This window comes from Lipotes vexillifer, unplaced genomic scaffold (assembly GCF_000442215.2).
Source record: "Lipotes vexillifer unplaced genomic scaffold, Lipotes_vexillifer_v1.1 scaffold743, whole genome shotgun sequence".
Taxonomy (NCBI): Eukaryota; Metazoa; Chordata; class Mammalia; order Artiodactyla; family Lipotidae; genus Lipotes; species Lipotes vexillifer.
In genome coordinates, this window is record NW_006779070.1 from 250593 (window position 1) to 276615 (window position 26023).

The window sequence follows — 26023 nt, forward strand, 5'->3', positions numbered from 1 at the left end:
TACCTGTACTAGAAGTTCCTGTCCTTCACCCCCGATTCCTTCACCTGGCTTACTCTTGGTCACCCTTTAGATCTCACTGATTTGCTTGTTACTTCTTTCAAAAAGTCTTTTCCAAGTGTCCCATCCCTGCCCCAAACTGGGTTAGGTGGGTTTCACTGGACGAGGAAGGAAAACAACTTCTCTTGCTCTTTTTAGAACTGCTTATGATATGCATCTATAAGGTCAGCCAAACTCAAAAAGCACAGGAAGTTGCTCACGTGGTTATGTACCAAGTGCATTCATGTTATATCTTTGGGGTGTCACAATAACCCTGGGGAAGGGTGTGATGATTTCCATTTCACAGATAGGAAAACTGAGGCTCTGAGATACCAGGTGCCCACCTAAAGTCACAAGAGCAAGTAAGCCAGAGAGCCAAGTGTCAAAATCCACGCGTGTGCTTTCCATTTCATGGGGTGGGGCTGCAGTACTAGCAGGGATGAGGATGCAGGTGGGGAGTGAGCTCAGAAGTTGCGTAGTCTGAATTGCCTAGAATAGGGGAACTGGAAGGGATTCTTCCCCTTCATTCCACGCAACCCTGAAGAGCCCTCAACATGAAGGAGGCACTGCTTTATTTCTCTGGTCCAATTCTTTTTCCCAACCCTGGGCCATTAGTGAAGCATATTATAAAGCTCTCTGTTTGAGATAAGCATCCCTATTTACCTGGCAATCATTTGCCGGTAAGTGTTCTAAGTAAAGCTGACTAAATGGAGAGGAAAGCGAACGAGGTCGCAGAGTGATGGTTGGAGCCCTGCCCTGCTTGCTGCCCTTTCCTCCAAGTCGCTGCCTCGGTCCCTTCTCCGGGCCACCAGGAAGAAGAACCTTGTGTTGTGGGAGCAGGTATCCAAGCAGGTCTCAGTGGCCTGCGGAAACTCCTCCAGCTTCTCAATGATGAAGCCGGTCTCCTGCAGGGCCTCCCGCAGGAACTTCTCGTCCGGGGCAGTGCGGAGAACCTCTTGACCCCCACCATGAAGAAGCTGGCATCAAAGTCCCCGCTTAGCATCAGATGGCCCCTGGGCCGGGGCAGGGTCCTGAGGTGACGCAGGGTGTGCGTCCAGGCAGGCCTGCAGGGTGGGGCAGTCAGCCTCGAGGCACAGGGAGGAAATGAGGCAGTCGGCCAGGGGCAGGACCGCAGGTTCCAAGGGCTGTTGTTTCAGGATGTCACACTTGAGTACCTGCCGGATGGCTCTCCTTACGTGCTCCTCCTTCTAGGCCCCCCTGTCTCTGGAGTGGAGGGAAAAGGAAAGGGGCCAGCTAGGTCATGCTTATCGCGTAGACCGCTCACATCACTCCCAACCATTCTCTGCTTGGCACACAGGCTCCCAGAACAGCAGGTCGCCGGTTTTACAGATGAAGAAACTGAGTCCCAGAGAGACCTGGTCCTGAACCAGCTGTGGACAAAGTCAAGCCCAGGACCTGCCGACCCTGCGGTCAGCGCTCTGTCTACCTGCAGGCCCTCTGTCAGCAATGCACCCTTGGCAGGTAGCCCATTCTCTTTCTACTAGTCTGTGTTTAACGCGACCCAGACAAGTGCCTCCAGAAACGGAAAGTCGGCCTGGAATCAGCTGAGCAAAACTACTAAGTGAGCTTGGGGCACTTTGTTGGGGCCCCCAGTCTCTCCATTATCTTTCCCTCCCTTTGTCCCCTGGCCACTCCACTCAACCTCCTCATCACCTCATACATTTCCTATACCTGTTCTCAGGATGCAGGCTGCAATCGTATTATTGTATGAATAAGGACTAGTACTTAAAGGCTTACTCTTTCCAGCTCTGCATTTTTTAAAAAGTCATAGTCTTAACATATACACACTACTATATATAAAATAGGTAAACAACAAGGACCTACTTATAGCACAGGGAACTATACTCAATATCTTGTAATAACCTGTAATGGAAAAAGAATATATATATATCTATGTATATGTATAACTGAATCACTTTTCTCTACACTCGAAACTAACACAACATTGTAAATTAACTATACCTCAATTTTAAAAAAGCAAAAAAAAAAAAAAAAAAAAAAACGCAATCTATAGTCTTAAGCAAAAGGAATAAGAATCTAACGTACAACCTCAACTATCTTACCTAACTAGGGAGGGTGATATTTGGGGAGTGGAAGGGCTATGGTGGACCTTCCTGATGCCCTGAAATTCAATGAAAATACACAAGGTAAGTAAATTCTGTTCCTTAAGTGCAAGATTGTCTTAATTCTAACCTCTATCTCCTGGGATCCACGAAAAGATTCCACAAATTTAGAGCCCCCTGGAGCTTGTAACTGGAACAACAGGGGCACCAGCCAATCAGAATGGAGGCAGCCCAGAGGATTCTCCATTTGCTTGGCATTCCATGTGGACCTTGGTGATGTTTCTTCTAGCCCCAGGTTTGTCTCTAGCCAGCTCTTTCTGTTCCCTCTTTTGGTCTTTTTTTTTTTTTTTTGCGGTATGTGGGCCTCTCACTGTTGTGGCCTCTCCCGTTGCAGAGCAGAGGCTCCAGACGTGCAGGCTCAGCGGCCATGGCTCACAGGCCCAGCTGCTCTGCAGCATGTGGGATCTTCCCGGACCGGGGCACGAACCCGTGTCCCCTACATCCGCAGGCAGACTCTCAACCACTGCGCCACCAGGGAAGCCCCTTCTTTTGGTCTTTATAGGATTCATATCTCACTCTTCTTCCTTTCTTCTTGGGGCCCCACTGACTTCCTTCCTTCTTTGTCTCCATCTGCCTTGTCATTTCTACATGAGCCCCATGGAAAATTCTTGATTCGGGAGCTAAGTGAAGCTCCTGGTATCATGGAGACTCAAAAACAAACAATAACCCCCTTACCTGTTCCCCTCAAGCTCACACACATATTTCACCACCGAGACCAGTCAAACGCCCCTGGCGTCTTCTTTAGCCACTTCTCCAGCTGTTGGCAGTTCTGTCTGGGTAGCTGATGGCAATGATCTCTTTGAAAGACTCGCAGGCAGAGAGGAGCTGGTAGATAGTGGGCCCAGAGCTGAGATCAACCAGGAGTTTTCCTTCCAGCCCACCTGTTTTAGAACAAGAATGTTCTGAATCATCAGTACCAAGACAGGGCTCTTAGGTCCACATTTCCCAAAAGGCTCCACTTTCCTTGTCCCATTGGGAGAGGCTACAGGGAGTCAACCATCTGGGAATGTAAACTCCAGGACTGGGAACTTTGCCTGAACTAACTGCCCCAGCTCACTGAGCATGGAGAGTTTTGGTAGGGTTAGTGTTAGAAGCAGGGGAGTTTGTTTGGTGGCTGGGTGTTAGAGAACCAGCTTTGACATTTCACCTGCCAATTTACCACTGTAAAGAAGTGTCCAGAGAAGAAATCTAATCATATTCCTGAGTATACTGGTTTCCCTATTCCAAGTACTCTTTGTTGAGGTGCCCTATGGACCCACTGAGACCATCTGTAACATTCCAAAGATCAATCAGCAAACATTTATTGAGTACCAAGTGTATTCCAGAAACTCGCTTGGCAGTATGGGGACTAAAAGGAGAATTCAGGGCCTGCTTACAGAGCCCTTGGTCTCCCCTTCCTGTCTTGCTTCTCTTCAACCACGAGAGATTGTGTTGACACAAAATATCAGTAGCATTTGGACCCTGGCAAGGGGCTTCCAAGATAAACAACAAAGCTGAAAGGAGAGAAAATGAGCTGGACCCAGGGGTCCTGGCCGACTGCTACACTTAGCCTGCTCACTTACTCCTGGGTTCTGCTGCTACATTTTGTTTGTCTGTTTGGTGTTGTATTCGTAGGATACAGTAGCAAATAAATTGAAGCAGGCATCAAAGGCTTAAGAAATTTGATGGCAGAAAACTTTAGTTGGGAAAATTCTGGCTATCAGGTTATGTTTTATTCTCATGTGAATGATGAAAAGATACCCATTATTTGATTTTACTGGTCCAGCTGGCCTAGCACCTGTTTTCATGGGCTACCATGGTAAGCAGGCAGAAGAGTGGTGATGCTGAATTTGGAGCAAGGCTTTCTACACTTTCTGACGCCCTTGTAGTTTCTTTAGCCAGTGATAGGGAGAAGACAGGCCCACTCAGGACCACCAGAGACCACAGCTCTTAGATTTTATGGGAGAAGGAAATCTGACCCCACCAACTTTGAGGGCATCCCACCATGCACCATACACATACCAGGTGTATCTAAAGTCTTCCCGTAGGGGAGTTCCACACACTCTGAAGGTGCCAAGTTGCTGCCCATGCTCTGGCCACCCCTCCCCAGACCCACCCTAAGCCTGCCCTATGATTGAGCAAGACCAGCATCTGATTTAAAATTTGCATGGCCACCCCTCCTCCCACACTCCCCCATCTCTCCCCTCAGAGGTGAAGGAGACCTGCCCCTGGTTTAAAAGTGATATTGTAGTGCTTTAGCAGGAAATGGAGGACTTCATCACCCAGGGGGTCCTGGTTCATCTTGAAGAAGTCCAGGTAGGACGTGGATTCAAAATCCTCCTGATAGACATCAGGCTCCTTGGATTCCTGAAGAGCCACAGAGAGCAGTAAGCTTTGTCCAGGAAGGAGCAGCAGGCAATCTGATTCCCTGGGCCCTTCTTTTTTCTTTTGTTTCTTTCCATAAATGTATTTATTTATTATTTATTTATTTATTTATTTATTTTTGGCTGCATTGGGTCTTTGTTGCTGCGCGCGGGCTTTCTCTAGTTGCAGCGAGCAGGGGCTGCTCTTCGTTGCGGTGCGCGGGCTTCTCATTGCGGTGGCTTCTCTTGTTGTGGAGCACGGGCTCTAGGCACGCGGGCTTTAGTAGTTGTGGCATGTGGGCTCAGTAGCTGTGGCTCGTAGGCTCTAGAGCGCAGGCTCAGTAGTTGTGGCGCACGGGCTTAGTTGCTCCGCGGCATGTGGGATCTTCTCGGACCAGGGCTCGAACCCGTGTCCCCTGCATTGGCAGGCGGATTCTTATCCACTGCGCCACGGGGGAAGTCCCCTTGGGCCCTTCTTGATGGGGCTCAGGCTTCGTCCTTCCCCATCCCCCCAGAACACACACTGAGATGAAGACCAAAACAGCCAACGAAGGTCTTTTCCTGAACCTGCCTCCCTTTGGCCACTCACCTCGGTCACACTCTCCTCTGCAATTCCCTGCCCCAGCCCCCAGGCTTTTCAGTGGCTTGGGCTTGTACGAAGGGTTTCTAGTCTCTTTTGCTCCATTTACTGCATCCTCTTCTACCGTGATTTTTCAAACCATTTAAAAAGCATATGCCTAATTTTAAAACTAAATCGCCAGTGAAGCCCCAGTATAGATGAGTGATAATAGGATGGAGATGCCTTAGTTGGCTTTTAATTTTTAGCATTTTCTGAACTACACCCCCCAACACAACACCCTGGTTTCTGTCCTGGACGACTGAATGAATGTTGATAATATTTAGTAAAACAGGGAAGAGAAGAAGGGGTTTTAGTTGAGGAGTGAGGAGGGTGAGAATATGTGAGGAGATGGGTTTCATTCTGAGCATGCTCAACGTGAAACAAAAATCTAATATAACCTGTGGATAGAAGTCTGGGACTCAGAGAGATCTCAGCTGGAGCTACAGATGCTGTGGGATGAGTGTGCAAAACTGTTCTGTGGCTGAACTGAATTTCTTCTTCAAGTCCCATGGAAATGGGTGGTAGACATTATATCTCAATCACGTAGAGCCTTCGTTCACCAGGGGTGGGGGTGGGGAACTTACTTGGTGCCAGGCACAGGGGCTGGCACTTATTTTTTGTCCATGCTCCTGGCACCCACTGAGATTACGCTGTATAATCTGACCTCAGATCACTGATTAACAAAGGTTGCAACATCCCCTTTTCTCAACCTCCATGCCTGTATCTCTCTCTCTGCCCCATTTCCATTCCCCACTCAGGAGCAAGGGAAATCACTCTCCTGCTCCTCGGAATGCTCTGGGCTGTGAAACCATCACATCTCTCCTTCTCCTGCACCATGTTGAGAATAAGGACTAGTCTCAACACTTTGTAGCCCGTTCTCATGGAATGGGCACAATTTCCTATGTTCACGGTTTCCTAAATAAATAAGGATAGAGGAGAAATAAAAATATAGTTAATAATACAAATTTGTTTTTTTAATATGTTGAACTCTGTAATCTGAAAACAGAAGGTGAATCTTTTTTTTTAAAAGTTTTCCATGGAATATTCAAAAATTGACTGTATATAAAACCACAGAGAAATTTCCCCAAAGTAGAAATAATATAAAATAATATACTCTGTTCAAAATGCCATAAAATAGATACTAATTACAAAACCAGAAAACAAGAGACTCTACCATACAGAAAACTTTTAAATTTTTTGATGAACACTTTTGGATTAATGAGAAAACCAAAACAAAAAATTTTAACTCTGTAGAAAAAAAGAAAAAAAAACTGTATAGAAAGGAATTCTGCAGATAAGAATCTATAAGACACAGATAAAGCAGGGGAAGCTTCATGATCTTAAATATTTATATTGATAGATAGAACACATAATGAATTAAGCATTTAAACTAAGGAATTAAGAAAGAATCAATATGGGGCTTCCCTGGTGGCGCAGTGGTTAAGAATCCTCCTGCCAATGCAGGGGACACGGGTTCAAGCCCTGGTCCAGGAAGATCCCACATGCCGCGGAGCAACTAAGCCCGTGCGCCACAACTACTGAGTCTGTGCTCTAGAGCCCACCAACCACAACTACTGAAGCCCGCGCGCGCCTAGAGCCCATGCTCCGCAACAAGAGAAGCCAGTGCAGTGAGAAGCCCGCACTCCGCAACAAAGACCCAACACAGCCAAAAGTAAATAAATAAAAATAAAATAAATTAATTTTAAAAAAGAATCAATACATTTAAAGAAAGCAAAAGGATGAAATTGATAAAAATAAAAGCTAACATTAATAAATGAATGAAGTAATAAGTACAGAAGCCAGATTGAGCTCAGTGAAAGGGAGATGAAGAAATGCAGACAGGATTTAAACAACACTTCCAAAGCTTGGCTGTGAAAGGGAAGAAAGACGGTGGGCAGCAGCTAAAAGCGGATGAGCCTCAGATAGAAATAGAAATGCTAAATATTTTGACAGTAGAGGAAAGGCAAGGATGGGTGCCAATACAAGTCAGACTAATAGGAATGAGCAAGAAACTAAGAGTTCACAGCTGGAAATTGTATTTTTTTCTGAAAATAACAAGTGTGGAGGTACAGATATTTGAAATTTGAGGTGAGAAACAACAGCAAATGGAGGGCAAAGACTAGAGACATACAGAATTATTAGGTATTTTCAAAGGCCTGGATAACTGGATAGGAGTTCATTCTTCCCAGAAGGTGGTTTTCTCCAGAGTGCTTAAAAGTCTGGGTGCAGGAAAAGTGAAGATAGTGGGTTGATTTAATGTTGGAGTTTTCCTAAGCAGGTGGAACAGAAGGCTAAATGGTAAAAGCTAGAAGAAACAGCCTTATATTCACTTATTGAAAATGCATTCATTGAACACCTATTATGTCAGATCATAGGTTAATGTTTAAGAGCATAGACTGCAGCTAAACTGTCTAGATTCAAAATCTAGCTCCACCATTTATAAGATATATCCTTGGACAAGTTATTTAATCTTTTTTTTCTTTTTTGCCTCTGTTTTTTTAATCTGGAACTCATGAAGACAGTAACTTACCTCATGGAGTTGTTGAGAAGATTAAATGAGTTGATTCGAAGAACTTAGAACAGAAATTTCACTTCTGGGGACTTCCCTGGCAGTGCAGTGGATAAGACTCCATGCTCCCAATGCAGGGGGGCCCAGGTTCGATCCCTGGTCAGGGAACTAGATCCCACATGCATGCCGCAACAAAGAGTTCTCATGCCACAACTAAGGAGCCCCTGTGCCGCAACTAAGGAGCTGGCGAGCCGCAACTAAGAAGCCCACATGCTGCAACTAAGGAGCCGCAACTAAAGGAGCCCTGGAACCGCAACTAAGGAGCCCACCTGCCACAACTAAGGCCTGGTGCAACCAAATAAATAAATAAATATTAAAAGAAAAGAAAAGAAATTTCACTTCTGGCCAGTAACAAATACCGGAGTTGCCTTTCACCATAAACAGCTACAAAACTAGACAAAATGACACAACTATTTTAAGGCTTTGGACAATAGATAGTACACAGCTGCAATCCCTCAGAGAAGGAAAACACATAAAGTGAGCACAAGAAGCTGGAAACCAGGAAGAGTCCAACAGTCCTGCTGAGCTGAGAAAGCGAAGATCAGAGTTTAGAGCTGCTATTAGAGCAAATGGAACTTGTGGGGCTGGCTGCCAGGGAGGAGGAAGTCACATAGAGGGAGCTTCAGAAGTCTATGTGGGCATGTATTCATTTGCTAGGGCTGTCATAACAAAGTACCACTAACTGGGTGGCTTAAACAACAAAAATTTATTCTCATAATTCTGGAGGCTGGAAGTCTGAAATCAAGGTGTCAGTGGGGTTGGTTTCTTCTGAGAGCTGTGAGGGAGAATGTGTTCCATGCCTCCCCACTTGTGTCCGGTGGTTTGCTGTCAATCTTTGACATTCATTGGCTTGAAGATGTATCACCTTGATCTCTCCCTTCATCTTCGCATGGCTTTCTCTTTGTGCATATGTCTTTGTGTCCAATGTCTTTTTTTATAAAGGACACCACTTCTATTGGATTAGATAGATGACCTCACTCTGATGACCTCCTTTTAACTTAATTAACTTTATGAAGACCCTATTTCCAAATAAAGGTCACATTATGAAGTGTTAGGAGTTCAGACGTCAACATATCTTTTGAGGGAACACAATTTGACCCATAACAAGGGTTCTCTGTCAGTTTTTGGTCAACAAACAGGCTGCACATGCACAGGGTGAGACTTTGTAAGAAACTGGCTGCTATGGAGTTGAGGGCAGAATGGAAATATTAGAGATCACATGATGCTGCAAGTCAGTGTTCAAGCCAGAGTGGAGAGATCTTGTTACAGGATGTACTGTCTCAGTATTCAGCTGAGACACTAGAAATTTCTGCTTTGGGGAGAAGGATTATGCCCTAAAATAAAGGCTGCTTTAGACTCACCCTAACAAAGCCTAAAACCAAGCCTTGGCGGCGCAAGGAGAGCCTCTGATAAGTTAATTACCCACCAAAACAAAACACAACACGCTTTAAAGGAAAGCAGCATAATCCAGACTCCTTCAGATAGATCACCACAATATCGAGCCTACAACAAAAAAATCACTACATAGGCCAAAAAGCAGGAAAATATTACCCATAAAAATAAAAGCTATCAATGGAAACAGACTCTGAGATGATCTAGCTGTTGAAAGTAGCATCATGATCATCCAGAAAGTGGTTTGAAAATACGTATTCCCAGGTACCACACCTACAGCTTCTCATTCGGAAGGTCTGGGGTAGGTAACCAGATATTTGAGTGTATTTTTAAATAAGCAGAAAAAACTCCATGAGTTTTGGTGCACAGCTGGTGTGGGAACCACAGCAAGTACAGTGACTGACAAGCTTCAGAGGCTGCAAGATAAAGAGGGAATTTTGTGATGAAGTGGGAGAATTGTACAGATGTTCTGTCGGACTAAAACACGAGATACAATTAGCTGATCTGAGGGTTCCTTTCAGCTGTCACACCAGGGACCCTGTAAGAGGGAGCAAGGCGATTGTTATTCTCATAGCTCCTGAGTGCTTCTGAGCGGGTATCACCACTCTATGGACCTAAAGTCCACAAAGTCTCTTCAGAACATTTCCTCCTTTTCATCCCTATCATCCAGCCCCATTTTGGGCCCTCATCATCTCATAACTGAAAAGTTAATAATAATCACCCCTTTCTTCAACAGGTCAGCAGCAGGGCAGGTGGGAAGGAGATTTAAGAGAAATAACAAACTGATGCAATGTTTGGACCTAGTTTGGCTCTTAATTCAAACAGATCAACACTTAAAAGTTATTTCTGAGGCAATCAGGGAAATATGAATATGGACTGAGTGATGATACCAAGAAATCATTTCTAATTTTTTAAGGCATACAAATGGCATTGAAGTTACATAAGAAAAATTCGTTTTTTTTTTAAACTGAAGCATAGTTGATTCACAATGTTTGCTGCCTGGTATACAGCAAAGTGATTCAGTCATACATATATATACATATTCTTTTTCATATTGTCTTCCATTATGATTTATTACGGGATATTGAATATAGTTCTCTGTGCCATAGAGTAGGACCTTGTTAGTTATCAAGAAAATCCATTTTTTAAAAAAGTATACACTGAAGGATGTAGTGGGGCTGAGAAGGGAAATGACATGATGCCTGAGATCTTTCTGTAGAATACTTCAACAGAAACAAAGAAAAGGAAAGAGAAGTGAAAGAAGGAGAAAGAAGGAAAGAAAGAATAAGCAAGTGTGGCCAAATCTTGATAATGTTGAATCTGGGTGATGGGCTTTATGAGGTTCATCATATTATTCCACGTTTGTGTATCTTTGAAATTTTTCATTAAAAATTTTCAATAAAGAGCTAAAACAGTGTCTGGCACAGAGTAGTATATTAATATTGGCATTTGTTGCCATAACAGTTGTGTGGCAAGCACAGTTCTTAACACTAACGATGCAGCGACAAACACGGCCAACAGGAGCCTGGTTCTCACATAGCCCACGTGCAAGGAGAGTGGGGTCTGGACCATGATAAGTACACAAGTAAAGAAGATAATATCAGACGGTGGTAAATGCTATGAAGAAACGAACTTAAACGGGACGGTCTGGGAAGACCCCACTAAGAGGTAGTATTTGAGCCAAGACCTGAATTATAGGTGAAGGAGGCAGCCAGGCCAAGATTTAGGCAGAGGGAACAGCATATGCAAAAACCTGTTCTGTCTGGGAAGAGATAGAAGGCAGTGAGTCTGGATACACTGGTAAAGGAAAGTGGGAGAAGATGGGTCAGGGAAGTAGACAGTGGCCAGCAAGGAGAGAGGTATGGCTGGCTAGAAAGATGTAGTCCCATGGTAGGCAGGAATAATACGATTAGGAAAAGTCTTGCTTGTGATAACAAGACAGACCACTACTGGGCATTTACCCTGAGAAAACCATAATTCAAAAAGAGTCATGTACCAAAATGTTCATTGCAGCTCTATTTACAATAGCCCGGAGATGGAAACAACCTAAGTGCCCATCGTCGGATGAATGGATAAAGAAGATGTGGCACATATGTACAATGGAACATTACTCAGCCATAAAAAGAAACGAAATTGAGCCATTTGTAATGAGGTGGATAGACCTAGAGTCTGTCATACAGAGTGAAGTAAGTCAGAAAGAGAGAGACAAATGCCGTATGCTAACACATATATATGGAATTTAAGAAAAAAATGTCATGAAGAACCTAGGGGTAAGACAGGAATAAAGACACAGACCTACTAGAGAATGGACTTGAGGATATGGGGAGGGGGAAGGGTAACCTGTGACAAAGCGAGAGAGAGGCATGGACATATATACACTACCAAACGTAAGGTAGATAGCTAGTGGGAAGCAGCCGCATAGCACAGGGAGATCAGCTCGGTGCTTTGTGACTGCCTGGAGGGGGGGGATAGGGAGGGTGGGAGGGAGGGAGACGCAAGAGGGAGGAGATATGGGAACATATGTATATGTATACCTGGTTCACTTTGTTGTAAAGCAGAAACTAACACACCATTGTAAAGCAATTATACTCGAATAAAGATGTAAAAAAAAAAGGAAAAAAAAAAAGACAGACAGACCAAATATATACTGAGCCTATAGCTCTAAGAGAAACTTTGGGAAAAGGACCAGAATGGTAGTGTATGTTGGTTATACTCCAGCATTTGTAGCAAGATATTATTGAGATGAGTTCAGGGAAAAAAATGACAAGTTTCCAAGAGGAAATAAAAGAAAATAGGGTGTATCCAGACATTTGTGTGTTTTTGTTTTTTTGTTTTTTTTGGATGTAGGTAAGTTGACTGTTTCTATGCCCTATGTATTGAATAATTACAGGAAATAAGACTGGAAAAGGCTTCAAGAAATAAAGGCTCATTATTAAAAATTCTCTTACAAAGGGATTCATTTCCATGGCAAACATCAAATTCAGAGTGTTATGATTCCACCCAAGCCAGCTCTTTCAGCTGGCCCCAAGGTAGCCACTAAGAAGTTGACAAGGAGGCTTGGATTTGAGGAAGAAGAAAAATTACTAACAACAATACCAATGATAAAAGCAGTTTTGACAACTATGTGTAGGAAAGAATTTTGGGTGTGGTTACCAGCATGAGGAATGGATTGGAAGCAAATAGATCTAAAGGTTGTTTTTTAAGAAATTGAATTGCCAAAACAATCCATGAACCTGATTCAGTAAAGGCCTTGGAAGGTTGGAGCTTAAAATCACACTCAGCCCCTGAACTTGTACAAGTAGGAATCAGCCTGGTGGTGAAAGCTGTGCTGTCCTGAGGGAGGCCCACCTCCCAGAACCCACTTCAGATGGGCCAGGACACATAACAGTCAAGAAATGATTTCCAAGAGGCTGGAGCCAGGGGTTTCAGAGAACAATGGACAAGGGGGTTCCTCCCAGACCAGAGATTCAGAACTTTCCCCATTGCCAGGGCAGGGGGTCTTCATGAGTATCTGTGTACGAGGGCCCCACCATCCCTGTGGACTACGGACTTGGATGTGTCCCATTCTTCCCATGGCAAAAGGCGATTTTTATTGTAAAGGAGACTAGTGGATTGGATGGTGTCTTCCCCAAATTCATGCCCACTGTAACCTCAGCATATGACCTTACTTGGAAATGGGGTCTTTGCAGATGTGGTTAAGGTAAGGATTGAGATGAGCTCATAGTGGATTAGGGAGGACCCGAAATCCAATGAGAATGTCCTTAAAAGAGACAGAAACAACACACACAGACACACAGGGAGGAAGGTCAGGTAAACACAGAGGCAGGGATGCTGCCACAAGCCAGGGAATGCCAGGAGCCCCAGGAGCCAAAAGAGACAGGAAAAAAATCCTCCCCTAGAGTCTTCAGAGGGAATGTGACCCTACTGATGCTTTGGTTTTGGATTTCTGGCTTCTACACCTGTGAGAAAACAAGTTTCTGTTGGTTGAAGCCCTCAAGTTGTGGCAACTTGTCATGAGAGCCTTAGGAAAGTGATGCAGGGGATACTGCCTTTTACAAACCTCTTCCCAACGATAATACAAATGACCCCTGCTCACATGATTGTTAGAAATGAGTCACCTGGCCACACCCAACTGCAAGAGAAATATAACCATAATTTATACCAAGAAAGGGCAGAAAACTGATTACTGCAGAAAGTGGTTTTACTAAATGTTTCCACGCTGCCCAGCATGGACTGTTGTCATTTATGTTAGCTGTATACCGTGGATGGGGGTGGGATACAGGTAACTTGCTTTTCGTTCAAAGAGCTGATGGTGAGGACTGCACATCACCCAGAGACCCACAAATTTTGAAACAGATACAATGACAGGCTGGAACTTGGGGTCATTTCTCTTTGGGAGTGAGTATGTTCCAAGTGTGGGAAGAAGAATGTATAGATATTTGGTGACCAGAAGGACAGACTGTGGCAGAAATCACCAGTTCTTCACCGACACTCAACCTCTCCTTCCTCTGAACGTAGCTGGAAGACATTTTCCTGTCCCCCTTGCAGTTAGATGTGGCCATGTGATGGAGTACAATCCAAGGGAACGAAAGCAGGAAAGATACATATCATTACTGGGCCAAGGTTTTGAAAAAGCAGGCATGTCCCCTTCAAACTCTGTCTCCCCTTCTTCTGGGAGGTGAAGATGATGACAGGGCCTCCAGGGATGGCAGAACCACAGGATGTAGAGAAGAGCCACCTGTCAACCAAAAACATCTACCTTGGGTAGCTGAAGGAGTGAGAAATAAACTTCTATTATGCTTGAGGCATTGTGTGCTTTGGATCTGTTTGTTATAGCAGCTAGCATTATCCTACATACCCAATGGAAGAGACAGGCATGGATATGTGTGGACAGGGCTTCTGAAAAAGGCATGGTACGTTTGAGACCCCTGATCGACATTAAAATGTATGTGTCAGCTAAGCAGCTGAGTCTGGAACTCAGTGGAAAACTCAAGATGAGAGAGAAAAATTTGGGAGTCATTAGCACGTATAAAAGTGACCGAAGTAGACACCACAGGGAAAAGTATATAGTTAAGGTCAGAGGATCAGGGAAGCATTCGGAGATAGTCTAATATGATATCCCAAGTTCCGTAGAGGAAGATGAAGGAGTCAGCCAATGAGACCGAGAAGTAGCAGCCCTTAGGGTAGGGGGTAAAACCAGCAGAGTAAGCGTTTCCAAAAGGAGCCAGGGACCTAGAAAGCTGCTGAGAGATCAAGCAAAGTGAAGACAGCAAAGTAGCCAAGGTATCAATATTTTGGAAGATGGAGCCAAGGTATCAATATTTTGGAAGATGGAGCCAAGGTATCAATATTTTGGAAGATGGAGCCAAGGTATCAGTATTTTGGAAGATGGAGCCACTGATGACCTTGACAGGACAATTTCAATGGAGTAAAAGAGATAAAACCCAGATCAGAAAAGGTTGTAAGAAAAAATGAAAGAAGACAATGTGTATAGACAGCTGTCTGTAGAATTTTGCTGTTCAAAGAAGGAGGATTTGGGTGTTAACTAAAGAGGGATGTTGGGTCAGGGAAAGTTTGTTAAAATGGCAGGTATTTGTAAAGCTGACGGGGAATAATTTGGTTGAAAGGGAGAAATGGATGCCGAAGAGAGAAAGGTATGAAAGCAAAGAGACCCAGAGGCCAGGAGGAGCAGCTGACCTTCGATAGGAGGATGGCCAGAGAATCCACTAGACGCGTCACTCTGGGTCTCACTTTATTGGGCTTCTTGGTCGTAGGGATTAAAGATGGCCTGGTCTCATGAAGGCAAGCAGGCAGATAGGCAGGCAGAGATCTGGGCTAATGTGTTGTTTTTGGTGCTTATTTTCTTTCGTTGTCCTTGAGACTTCAGAGAAATCTCTTCAGAGAAATCCAGGCTGGTCTCAGCTGTGCTCTGGGGAATTAAGGGAAAGGTCAAGTGCCAGGGCTTGGGATAACCAGTGTTAAGGAAGAAGGCTAAATGGCAAGAGATTTCTGAGAATAAGGTGGATATCAATCAAATTAAACTTGCATGGTCCAATCCCCACCCCTACTCTTACTCCCACCACTTTGTGGCTTCCTCCCTTCCCAGACGGGGATTTATTAGCAAAAGCCTTTTCCTTTCTCTGCGCATCAGACCAACCATCATGCATGCATTTCCCCCTTCTCACCACCTAGTGTCACTAGAATCTCACTCTAAGCTGGCCCTCACACTGATCCAGGTGGAGGGTGAAACTCAAGTGAAATGCTGCTTCTTAAACAAGTGCTAACAGGTGACGTGAAGCCAGAGGTATCCTTTGCTCTGAGGATCTTTCCAGTTGGCAAGAGTCATAGAATCTTAGAAGTTTAGCGTTGGGAAGGGTCTTCCGAACCATTCAGTTGAATCCATTTGAGATGGCCAGAGGTGCCAAGAGGCATGGAGAGAGACAAAATGACCCAGCCTAAGACCACTTCCAATCCAATGTCCAAGGCATGGGAGAGTCCACTGCCTCCTGGAGAATTCTGTGGAGGGTTTGGGCACAGGCATGGGCTCACCTGCTGTATTAAAAGGGAAGTTCTAGTTAGAGACAGGACCTGACTTTAGCAGCCCTCCATTATGGCTTTCCTAGGCTCTCTGAAGGTTCTCAGGAAGTAAGAGTTGGTTCCATTACCCCCGCCTCCTGCTGTCACCTCTCAGGCCCTCAGTGATGCAGCTGGGGCCGCCTGAGCTCCTGTGCACCCCTCCCTTGGCCTGCCTGCCTCTCTCCCAGTAGCAAAGCTTTTGAGGAGCTGGATTTCCCAGAGGCTGATCTTCCCTCAGTGTAAGACGAGACCCCGTGGCTCCCTGGGGTTTGGGCTGGCTGGCAGCATCTTCCCATCCAGCCTTTTGGGATGGGAAGAGTAGGATTTGACAAGGCCAGTTGGTCAGTAGGGGCACAGCTGGGAGAAAAAGGGTCAGGATAGAAACATCGACTCAGGAGAACTTCTGGAAAGTGCAAGTGAACTTTCTCCCAAGTAGTTTAAGGTGGTTCTTTTCTGGCATAAATCTGGACCACATTTTCCCCTTACGCAGCCCGACCTGGTATAGCAGGGACCCCAAAGGAACCAAAGTCCCTTACAAGGGGATGTGCTTTCCCAGCACCTTTTCAGACCTGCCAGAGCAGTAGAGGCACCCGCAGCTAGTGTCCACTAGGTGGTGACAGAGTCCCAGTGATGCCCGCAGAGGCTCCTGGGTCCTGGTTATGAGGGCTCCCTCTGGCCCTGGAAATGAATGTCTAGGCCACCGGCCCCCCATTTCAGGCCGGAGACAGGAGGCTGTCCTCCTACCCCGCCAATTTATTACTTCCATTTTTATAACACTGTGGCATTTAGAAAGCTGTTTCACATGCCTGCTTCAGCTGACAATGTCCTGAAGGTAAACAGGGCAGGAATTACTGTACCCCATTTTACAGTTGAGGAAAAAGGACCTCAGGGCAGGTTTTCTTTCTTTCTTTTTTTTTTTTTTTTGCAGTACGCGGGCCTCTCACTGTTGTGGCCTCTCCCCTTGAGGAGCACAGGCTCCGGACGCGCAGGCTCAGCGGCCATGGCTCACGGGCCCAGCCGCTCCGCGGCATGTGGGATCTTCCCGGACCGGGACATGAACCCGCGTCCCCTGCATCGGCAGGCGGGCTCTCAACCACTGCGCCACCAGGGAAGCCCCAGAGCAGTTTTGAGTTACAGTCAAGGTCACACAGTGAATGGCAGACGGGCCTCAGATTCAGGTTCTCTTCACTCTCGACGTCAGGTTCTTTCAGCCAGAACTCAGCTGCCCCTGTTCCTTAGGGGGTGCCCAGCACAGCAGCCATCACGCTGTCAATCAGAGCAGAGCTGGATCCTTGATTCCACGGGTCCATATGCTGCACCCTGATGGAGCCCATCTGGGCTTCAAAATGCTGCCAGGCCCCAAGGCCAGGCCCCAGCTCTGCCTCATGGGACTTGAGGGCACTCAGAGAAGCAGACAGTGCCAGGCAGCATGGTGACACTACCCTGCAGAAGCCTGCAGCTGGCCTCGCTCTCCAGACCTGCCCACGTGTGAGTGGTGGAGGGGGTGGGCCTGTGGCCGAGGTTGAACTTAGGTCTGCCCTGGGAAAGGCTACTGAGAGTGAAGGAAAGGCTCTCGTGCCCAAGTTTCCAGCAAATTCTTGGCAGGAATGTGAACGAGGCAGAAAAAGCCAGGAGGTAGAGGCTTTGATTCAACACAGGACTTCCCGCCTCATTACAAGGAGTGGAAGCTGTGAGAACATACAACTGAACAGAAACTGTCAAACCTGGGTGGGTTGGGACACCCAGGGGAGGACATCTTCTGGACAGGCGGCCTGGCGGAGAGGAAAGAACAGAGCTGATGGAATGAGAAGTCTTGGCTTCAAGCCCCACCTTCACCACCGACTGCTTAGAGTCACAGCCTCAGTTTACCCATCTGTAAAATGTGGCCAGTGCTCAGCACCTCACAGGAGCTGTGAAGACAGAAGGGAGGCTTCCAAGAGTCCCCCAGATAGCAGATCCCTCTGGGGGTGCATGGAGGGGTGTCAAGTGTTCCTGCCCTATTGAAGAATCAGAACCAAAGAAGGAGCCTCTCCCTTGGGTCAGGGAGTATGCAGGGCCATGACTTTCCCATTGTTGTCCAGCCCTGGGGGCTCCATGAGGGGACAGACTTGGGGGCTGGGTGCCAGGCTGCATCTCTGCACCCGCCCCCTGGGGAGAGGCAGAAGAACGTCGGGTGCAGCCAGCCGGCACAGTCGTGAGCAGCAGAAAGCAGCAGCTTTGCTATTAATGTAGTCAGTAAATGAGTAAAGGAGGGCTTAAGCTTAGTGTACAGCAATCAGTTTAGAACTACAGGGTAATTAGCACTGCAGGGGGCTGCAGGGCTGCAGAGTCAGGTTTAAATGAGTGAGTTCACTTTCACTGAGACGCCCCCGGGAGAGCAGAAAACATAGCCCAGAGAGGAGTCCACCCTCCTGTCAGCCCACGAGGGGGCAAGGGCTGGGGGTGGGGATGGAGGGGTCCAGAGCCACAGAGAGAGCTGGAGGATGGCCCCCATCATGGCCAGCGACCAGGTGCCTACACACGCACGTGCACGTGCACACACACACACACACACACACACTCCCATACACACAGAGCGATGCGCAGGCAGCTCCCTGCCTGAGATGCGCCGCTATCCTGGGCTGGCTGCTCCTCCCTTTGCACGTGACAAGCACAGTTCAGGCGTCTCTATGAACTGACATGGGCACGTGTGAGGGGAAGCAGGGCCGCCTCTGCTGAGGTCTGTACGCAGCCAGTGACATGCACGTGTGGAGGTGCCCGGGTGGCAGGTGATGTGCACCTACTTACCCAGTTCCACCGTCCCTGGCAACTCCGACCTCAACCCCTGATGCTAACTGCCTCTCCTTCCCTCCTTCTGCCCGTCTTTCTCCCATCTGTTTATTCAACAGAGATTTATTGGGTGCCGACCGTGTGCCAGACAGCGCTAGGCTCTGGGAATATGAAGATACACAGCACACAATTCCTGCTCTCAGGGAACTTAATGTTGGGTTAATGGTGACAGTTAAGAAAGTGGGTGACCACAGTGCACTAGGACAATGGGACCAGAGGGGCACCGAATTCAGCCTCAGGGCGACCAGGGGAAGCTTTCCTGAGAGACTAGGGTTTGCGCTGAGACCTGAATAATGAGAAGCTGAGACCAAAGGGAGGTGAGTGTGTGGCGGTGATGCAGTTCCTAGAAGAGGAAACAGCACACGCAAAGGCCCACAGGGGACGAGCTCGGTGTCTTCCGGAAACCAACTGCAGCCAGGAGCACAGGGTGGGGGGTGGCTGAGGACACTTGCAGGGGGGCGTGATCCTGAGATGAGGCTGGGATGGTGGGCAGGGGTTTTTATCATGGAGGGTCTTGTAAGCCTTGTTCAGGAGTCTGAATTCCATCTGAAGAGTAATGAGGGACTTTAATCAAAGGAGTGACATGATGCTATTTGCATTTCTGGGAAATCCCTCTGGCTGCCGCAAAGCAGAGGGTAGACAGAGGGAGGGAGAGCACCTGGGGTCAGTACCTTTCTGTTCTCTCCCCTTCCTGGTGGGGGGCGGGGGCGGTGAGGGGCTCTGGGGCAGCCGGGTGGTGAGCCCTGGCAGTGTTGAGCTGGACGGAGAAGGCTGTGGCCTTGGACTCAGCTGGACATCTCTGTCTGCTCACCTGCCGCAACTTGCTGGAGTCTTCAGCAAGTCTGCTGGCTCTGCCCCTTGGCTCTCCCACTTCTGGTGGGAGGGGGGCCCCTCAGAGCGGCTGGAAGGAGAGCTGTTAAGGCTGATACGTGTGCCCGCCAGAACCCCAGGAGCCTCGGCCAGGAAGGGACGTTGCGCCTCTGTGTGGGCCTGGGCGGGGTCCCACATAAGTACCTGGAGACGCATCCAAGAGGGATGCAGCCCCTCCCTCGGCGGCCTGGCCCCTCCTCTGACCCCAGCAGAGCTCCCTCTTGGCAAGTCTGGTCCTGGAGGAGGCTGCCCATCTCGGAGGACTGGGGCAGAGGGCAGCTGCGCCTGGGCTGGCTGGGGGTGGGCAGGGGGCGGGCTGGGGGATTGAGTCAGGCCAGGGAGCGTTCTCAGGCTGGCCTGGCCAGGGCCCCTTTCTCTCCATGAGATCATATCTGGGTCAAAGAGCATGTAAAGCAGGCAGACCCCAGCGGCCACACAAAGCCCATTCAGCCCGGCCCCTATTCACTCACCTCCTCTCCCTCAGAGACCGCGCACTGCGACCCCAGCGCAGCGCCTAAGCCCCAGCTTTGATGTCCAAGAACAGAAAACGGCGATTAAATGTTGTTTTAAAGAGGGAGAGCTCACTGCCCTCCCATCTGTCAAGAGAAAGCTGAGGCCTGAGGGGGAGGAGGGGGTGTACGGGACTGTGAAGAGGCCTGGGGAACGAGCAGGGACCCCAAGAAGAAAGGGCTGGATGGATGGCTTGGAGGAATGGGGCAGAGGCTCAAAATCAAACCAAATAAATTCTGGGCAAAGGATTGTTTTCCAAGATGAGAAACATGGGGAGAGGAAAAGGATGCTGGAGAGACACAAAGGCCAAAAGAAAAGCCCAAGAGAAATGAGAGAGAGAGAGAAGGGGAGAGGAGTGGAGAGAAGGGAGAAAGATTGGGTGAGAGGAACAGAGAGAGATGAGGTGAAGGAAGAATGACAGAGCAGAGCAGAGAGACCAGGAGAGGAGAGAAGAAAGTACAGCAGGACAGAGCAGCCACCCGGCAGAGGGACTGTCATCCGTCCAGGGAGGCAAGTGTAGCTCCAGGTGCTTTGCCGCTCACAACCCTAGGGTCACACAGACCCCAGCCCAGGGTCCCAGAGCACAGGGGCTGAAAGGCCCCTCTTCCAGTCAGCGCCCAGAGCAGGCAGCTTAGGCAGGGAATTGGGCCTCCCTGCAGGCTGGTGCCCGGAGGGTATCACATGGAGGATGGTTTCCAGTGACTCCCAGATGATGCTGGAGGCCAGGCTGGCCCCTGAGGCCTGGCACTGGTTTCACACCCTGGAGGGGCCGTCACCACACTCCCTGCTGTGTTCCTAAGTCTTGGTGACGAGACGGATTATTTTGATTATACTGGCCAGCGCTGGGCAGGTCGGAGGGCCTTGGGCAGAGGCGTTGAGCCAGCCTGTCTGAGATTGGGTGGAATTGGCTTTCCGGCTACATTTACCGGTAGGGCAATGCTCCCATCCCCAGGGACAGGAAAGCAGACACACCCAGAGAAGCAGTTTGGGCCCGGAGACGGCGGGGCGGGAGGAGTCGAGCCCATCTCATTTTGTGCAAATGCTTTATTCTGCGAGTGGTGGTGCTGGGCTTGCACCCCCAGCTCAATCTCCTTTCTCCACTCGGCCCAGCTGCCAGACCTAAGGACCTTTAACTGGGTGGCAGCTTCTTGTTGAGAAACTGATGAAACTCACTTGGCTGTGAGGAAGAAGAAAATATCTGTATAATAAAAGCCAGACAGGAGCCCCCTGCCTCTGGAGTCAGGAAAGAATGAACCTGATTTGGAATCAAGAGATCTAGATGCGGGTTCTGACTCTGCTACTCACCAGCTGTGTGATTGGAATGCGTTATAACCTAAGCAAACATTCCAACCCAGTGGCTTAGAATGTCAGCTCCTGAGGGCAGGGCGTTGTATGCTTTATTCCCGCTGTGTTCCCACGGCCTATGACAGTAACTGTGCAAGTTAATGGATGAACGCCCATGTTGAAGGGATAAATGGACAAGTGCCTGCTTCGTACATTCATTGTACCAAGGATCAAATGCTATTTGTGTATTTAATGCTATTTTTGAAACTAAAACTTATTCGATAAATATGTCATGAAGGTGGGTATGCACCTCACAAATGTGGCATAAAAGTGCCACATAAGTGAGGCTGGGGTGTAAGGTATTCTCTTTCCCATCCCCAGACAGAAATCTCGGATCCTCTCCACCCAAGAAAAGGCAGAAGGGGCAAAGCACTTTTTAAAAAGGGGGGACACTTCAAGCCAGAGACAACTGAATTAACTTTATTCTCTTCTAACTGCAGATTCAAGGTATACAACTGAACATCGCTATTTTTCTTATGAGACTTATAAATAAAAATACAAAAAATGTTCACTACAAAAAAATCTACTGTTAGTAGGATGTAAAAAATATTCTCTTTGCTATAGAAGGCACAAACTTCACTTAGTGACACATGGAGAGAGAAAAAAACCTGCAGCAGTAAATTCATATTTTCTTTTTTTTTTTCTTTTTCTTTTTAAACCTTGTCAGAAACACTGAAATTACAAAGAAACGCGTCAATCTACACGAAACGAAGGCAGATGCGGAAAGCTGCAACCAGGACCGCACAAGTTCGGGTGAACCGCTTCAGGGCTAGGACAGATAGGGCTGGCAAGCACAATGCGGGGTCGCAGGGCGGGGCTGGAGCCAGAGGGGCCAAGAAGAAGGGGAGAGTGAAAGAGAGAATGAAACAAACAGAAGTGAGAGGGGAGGGAAGGGAGGAGGGATGGAGGGAGGGAGAGAGAAAGAGAAGAGAGAGAGAGAGAGACAGAGAGAGAGAGAGAGATTTGTACAAAAAGTAACCAGTAAAATTGAAGAAACAAAATTGGGCAACCTCCTAAAATTAGGCTAAGAGGAGGTGCTGAGGTAGACATGAACTAGAACATCAATTAATTAAAAACACTATTCTGTAATACAGAGCAATTGGACTGGCACTTGTGCTGTCACGACAGAAGACAAGCCATGAAAACAAACAGATAACAAAACAAAACATAATACCCAAACCAAAAGGCTTAGTTTTGCTTGGTCCAGCAGGGCAGCAGAGCCCTCAGTGCTATAATTTACATACATATATATATATATTTATCTTTATATATATGGGTCGGATGTCATGGTGCACCACCACGGCCTCTTAACCTTACAAAGATCATGCATAACACTATGTGAACAACTCCTATGACACACACCAGGAGGCTGGTACCCTGTCTGCAAACTGGGATGCCAAGGACTCAGGGAGGCGGGGCTTCAGGCTAACAGGCCTGTGGGGCCTGAACACCCTCTCCCCAGCCCCTTTCCCCTGACCCAACTCCCCTGGTCTGTCTTGCACTCCTCCTGGTCGGCTGTGCCTTTCTCCTCCACCCATCAGTCTCACTGCGTAGGGATAGTCTGGCCTTCTTTCCTCCTACTGAAATATCCAGGTAGGTGCCGCCATGGAACTCCAGGAAGGAGGAAACAAGAAGGGAGGGGGAAAAAAAAAGATTTAACATAGCCCTAGGAAGAACGAACACAGTGCGATCTTTCCCCCCTTTCCTGTCCTATGTCCCGTGCCCCCAGCTTTCACCCTCGTTGGGCTTGCAGAGAATTGGCCACAAATCTCCCTCAGTCCCCGCCCCCCCATAGTCAGAAGGCTGCCCCCGCCACTGGTCACTCCGCCGTAAGGAGATGAGCCAAAGGGCCCCGTCCCTCCAAGGCCTCAACACCCCAGCAGCCAGTTGTACCAATAGCATCCGGAAGGGTACCAGACACTTGTGAAAAATTGCAGCAGGTTTTCTTTTTTTTCTTTTCTAAACATGGAAAAACTGTTCAGGCACAAAGATTAAACAAGCCCGCGTTGCATCCCTGGATTGTACGGAATCACTGGGTCCCCCAGCCTCCCTTCCCACCCCTATACCCCAGATCTCCCTTCCCCGTATTCGTGGCCTCCTCCAAAGCAGCCCAAAGCAGCAATGATACGTACTATTTTATATCTCTCTCTTGCTATATATATATATCTATATATATTTGTCTATCCTATATACACATAGGATTTTAATGCTTTGAATGAGTGAAGGAGTGCTGAACACAGGAAAGGAGCTATTAATCCACTTGGACTTTCCAGGCTGGAGAAAGCTCACTGTGCTGGATAAGGCAGTAGCAAGTAGGGTTGTCAGCAGTACCACAGCCAAAGGCAGCAGGGCGACCAAGGGGCCAGATGGCAAAGAAGAGGGATCTCACCTGGAGAGAGAGCAGCTCCACCCTCCTCGTCTCCTTAGCCCTCTTCGTGCAGACACATCTAACGCCTCCAGATAACTTCTGACCCTCACCTTGGCCATTAGGCCTGGCCACCTTGGCAAGGTCAGAATTCTTTTGTCTTTGCGAGCAGGAAGTTGGGAAAGAGACCTGTTGGAGTCTCTTCAGGGTGTCCGGGGCTTCATGGGAGAGGAGGGGAGAGTCCAGTACAGGGGTCTCCCCACTCAGCATCCTTCAGAGACCCCATGCCCCGACCCTCTCTCCCTACCTCTCGACCAGGATCCCTCCCTCCGGGATGGCAGGGGCAGGCAGGAGCTGATTAGGTACCATCCAATGCTGCAACACCAGATTACAACAATACTGCGTGATTTAACACACAACCGCACACAACAAGCACACGCACACACACGCACGTACAAAGGGATATTTTGTTGTTGGTGGTGGCGAATTTTTTTGTTTGTTTTTTTGTTTTTGTTTTTGTTTTTCCTATTCACATTACGAAAGGAAAGGGCAAGGTCCGGTAGAACTGATGAAGGAACTAACAAATATTACAAAAATATTACAATTTGTAAATATTAGCTCAACCCTCTCAGCTTTTATGAACAGCAGAGGAGACCCGGCTGTGTGGGAAGGGTAGGGGAGACGGAGAGGGGTCAGCTAGGTCTATGGAATAGTTTGATTTTTTTTTTCCTTCCCCACCAAAGTTGAATGACATCTTGCTGTTCAAATACTGTTTTCTGGGATTTACAGATCCCCTGAGGGCCAGCCTGTCCCCTCTTCTTCCCAGATTGGGGGAGGCGGCAATAGTGCACAAAGATTTCTTACAGACTGCCCCTCCCCCAATGATTCCAGTCTTTTCACATTATAAACATGACAACTGCTCTAGTTACATAATTCAAGTTTAACTTTTTTTTTCCTTTCCAAAGCACTAAGTCATTATTATAGTTGCAAAATAGCATCCTCCCTACATTATCATCCCCAATCAACGGTCTAGTGACCCAGTCCTCCCTGTCCCTATCCCAACACACAACTTTTAAGGCCTTCAGATTTGGTGGGCGGGATTACAGGGGAGGGCAGGAGGGATGGGGCCGAGGGACAGGGGGGTGGTCACAGCAGCACCCATCCCTCCGACTTCCCTGTATGCCTCACAACCCTTCTCCCCAAAACCGCTTCCCTAAACCACTTTTTATAACCTAAGATAAAAATGCAGCCACAACTTTCTCAGAGAGAAAAGGAAAGAAAAAAACCACAACTCTTACAAATAAAGCATGAGATGAAACGGGAAGACCCGTCCCAAAGCGAACACAAACAATGCAAATGTGCTTTCCAAAAATTCAGGGAGGGGAGGCTGGGAGAAGTGGGGGGAAGCAGAGCAGCAGGATGGGAGGCAGGAAGGGAACAAAAGAACTGGACAAACATAAGAGGTAGCTTTTAGAAAAACAACACCCCCGCCCCATCGCAACAACACCCAGGCCGGCTTGTCCTCAAACAGCCCTGAAAAGAGACCAGTTTGGGCAATGATAATGCACACAGAGGTGGGGTCACGCCTTTGCAGGGATCTGAAGAACACAGGCCCCCAGACCCGGATGACCCAGCAAACCGTAAGAAAGGTGGGATTCTCTCCAGAGTGTTTTAGGCAGGATGACGTCACGCCTGGGCCGAGCCGGCTGTGATTCTGCCGTGCCCCCAGCACCCCGTCCGTCCCAGGCAGGCACCCGCCTTCTGCCCAGGCCTCCCATCCACATCCTGAGTACTCAGCCCCTTCCGCACGGCCCCCTCCAGCTGGGAGGCTCATCGCTAGGGGACACGGGGAGGGTCTTGGCCAGCTGAAGCCTATTAAACTCGCCATTAACTTACACAAGAAACAGAAAAGAACGCTCTCCCCATCCTTCCAGCCCCCAACCAAAAAAGAGATACAGGCAGGGGTCAAAAAAGCTCATGAGGTCACAAAAAACTGAGGTAATTCAAGTACAATGTGCTAACAGGTGAACAGAGGACACAGAAAAGAAGCAAAACATAACACGAGGCAAAGCGCTCTCAACTCCTTCTCCCCCACCTCCTCCCCGTGGGCTGGGGGGCCCTGGGAGCCAGGAATTCTGTACCGCCCTCTGGACCTGGGTTTTCCCACGGAGCTCACCAGGTCTGGGGTCCCGTGTATTCAAAGGGTCCCCGGCGCGATTCACCGACACCCTCCCGGGGCAGGCGTAGGGCACCTCTGAAGAAGGACATCCACGTCCCTCATGGGCAACGAGCCCTTTGATAGATCCCTCCTCCTAGGGGCTGAAGGAGGGCCGCAGGGTGTTTGCGTTTGTGTGTGTTTGTTTGGTGGGATAGTGTGTATTTAATTGTTCACTTTTTCCATTTTGGAAGCAAAAGCAGCTCAGCAGG

At 47.9% G+C, this 26023-nt stretch overlaps 1 pseudogene; it reads right to left on the minus strand.

Moving 5' to 3' along the window:
• Positions 1-725: 725 nt before the first annotated feature.
• LOC103071100 (nicotinamide N-methyltransferase-like) lies at positions 726-23718 on the minus strand (annotated as a pseudogene).
• Positions 23719-26023: the final 2305 nt, after the last annotated feature.